This window comes from Salvelinus alpinus, chromosome 2 (genome assembly GCF_045679555.1).
Source record: "Salvelinus alpinus chromosome 2, SLU_Salpinus.1, whole genome shotgun sequence".
Classification (NCBI taxonomy): Eukaryota; Metazoa; Chordata; class Actinopteri; order Salmoniformes; family Salmonidae; genus Salvelinus; species Salvelinus alpinus.
In genome coordinates this window covers 52,444,105-52,446,740 of record NC_092087.1, presented here as the reverse complement: position 1 = coordinate 52,446,740, position 2,636 = coordinate 52,444,105, and positions in this window count along the sequence as shown.

Genomic DNA, 2,636 nt, shown 5'->3' with positions numbered 1-2,636 from the left:
CAGCACACTGTGTGTGCGTATTATGCATATGTGTGCACCCACACATTATGCGCGTGTCTGGGTATGTGTGGTACATTTAGCTAGCTCCCATCTCTCATCTGATTGTGGCAGGCTTTCATGTGTGTGTGCCGTGGTGAATCACAGGCCAGGTTTAATTAGCCAGAACTGTGAGGTTGCCGGTTATCATCTCTCTCTCTCTCTCTCTCTCTCTCTCTCTCTCTCTCTCTCTCGCTCTCTCTCTCTCTCTCTCGTGTCACACTTTGTGGGCTATTAGTATGTGCTATGTGACGGTGTGATTCTCCTCGTGTAGGTGTGTGCCTCACCATTTTACAGATTAACTTGGGGCATGTCAAGATCCTGTCAAAACAACACGACACTCCCATTAATCAAACGTTGAGAAGGCCTCCACACTATACTATAAGTCGACCAGCCTTTCTCAATCCAATCCTCAGTCCAGAAGTCCAGTGTATTAAGTGTGTTTTAACACCGGCACATCGGAAAACGAAGCAACTAATGAGCAAGCCGCTGTTAATTAGAATCAGGTGTGCTGGTTTTATGATACATCAAATATGGAAAATTCTATCAGAACACGCCAATATACTTTTATGTCTAATGGCTGGTCCCTTGGACAGTGTGTGTAATTGTCCCTAATGGGCAGTCAAACTAATTGACTGAATGTGTCCATGAACTGTGTTGACCTTCTATTTCCAAATGACTGTGACTCCTCATTATCTATTGTTATGGTATCATCAGTTCTCTCCAGAGTAGGAACATCTGCCAACTCAAACAAGTGAGTGAAGAGAGGTGATGTATGTGTGTGCGTGCACCTGTGTTTGTGTGTGTGCGTGCTTTAAGTTGCACAATAAGAAAGAAACGATGAAGGTAGGAAAGGAGGGGAAAACAATTCATCAACATTGCAAAAGTCCATGAACTGTGGAGGGTATACAGCATTATTTTAATTATTCTTATCTGCTGTATTTGCATCACTGTGTTGGATGTAGTCTTTAATGAACAGCCTTCATGAATAAGTAACCATGGTTCCTTTAATAATCCATATGAAGCTACCGGAGGTCTTTGCTTTCAGCTGTGTGCTTTGTTATGCTGCTTTAATGCCTTTATGTGATGATGATACCAAGTATTTATTATGAGGTGGGATATTAATGTAAGGTCAAGATGTACCATCATATTGAATGGCTAGGCCCAAAGGTTGCTAAAACAAAATCCCATAGCATGTGTAGATAGAAAAGATCTCGTCATGTGATGAAGGAAAGAGGTCTGGAGGGAGTCTGCCAGGGGCAGCCATATTGATGCCATGTGTGACTCACCAATGCAGGCAAATCTATTATATTGACAAGATAGCCGAGTGACCGCTCTAACGATGGAAATACATTTCCTCAATGATTGAAGGCAGACATGATCAGGTGGGACAATTCTAGCCAATGAGAGGCCAGATACGTGTGTGAACAACAGGCACAACTAGTTGTTTTTCTCAAGGTTCCTGGAATGCCACATGCATCCACTTATAATCAGAACATATGCAACAGCCTAAACATTACGAAACGTCTATTCAATCAAATAAGCCTTATGTAATTCGACACTCATAGACCTCCGTACAAAAAAGGGCTTATCTCACCTGGACAGATTTTGGGCGGAGTAAATTCTCTCGCTTCGCCTCTTCCTCTCTGGTGTATGTAAAAACCTTACTGTTTACCACTGATACAGGGTCATATCGTAAACATGCCCCTAATGGTTATGGTTGGAATTGGAGGTTAGCTAATCTAATACCAGATCTATGGTTGGTGGAAATTGCCAGGAAATGTGACTCGCCAACCAGTCTCTCCAGCATCCTATGTTCTTACGTGAAACATATGACCTTTTTGATTCCAGATACCAATTTGATCGAACTGATACGTGTCTGTGTCTGCCCCAGGTCTGTGTTTCATAGCAAGTTATAGCATGCTATAAGACAGATCGTGGGAGACAATGCCTCCAAATGGATTTAGAATTTTGGAATATTGATAAGTGGCCGTTTGGACGTCGAGTGTACATTTGCTTCAATGCTCATTTTGTCCAAAACACTTGCAGATTCCAGTGATCATTACTGAACACAACAGCAAGTGGCCATTTTTTGTTATTAGTTTTGCGCTGTTGGCGGTAAGTGCACTTGATTCAGCAGCCCTAGGGTTGCGAATGCAAAGTGTTCCCATTTTAAATTATTTAATGTGCCCAGAGAGCAAATTAATTTCACCTATAGGCCTACCACTGGCCAATCAGATAGCTCAGATTATCATGTCTGCACAGTTTCCTCAAGCCAGAGCCTAAAAAGAAAAAGTAAAGTAAAAAGAACCCTCAAACTCACAGCAAAGTTCATACCGTGAGATTTCAAAACGTTTAAAACTCTGACTAGAGAGAGACTCGACGAATAAAGCGAAAAGCTGGTGTTTGTATGAGTAAGTTCATGTTGTTACTCAGCACTGTCAACACTTTGTTCCACACTTTTAAAAGCCATAAAATAAGCGTTATTCCACTCACGCCTCAACCAGCACTGCAGCTGCAATGAATGAGTGTAGCAAAGTGTTCCCATAAGCTTGCGTTGTTATTATTAGCGGAATGAATTGGTGCATGAGGCAGAAATA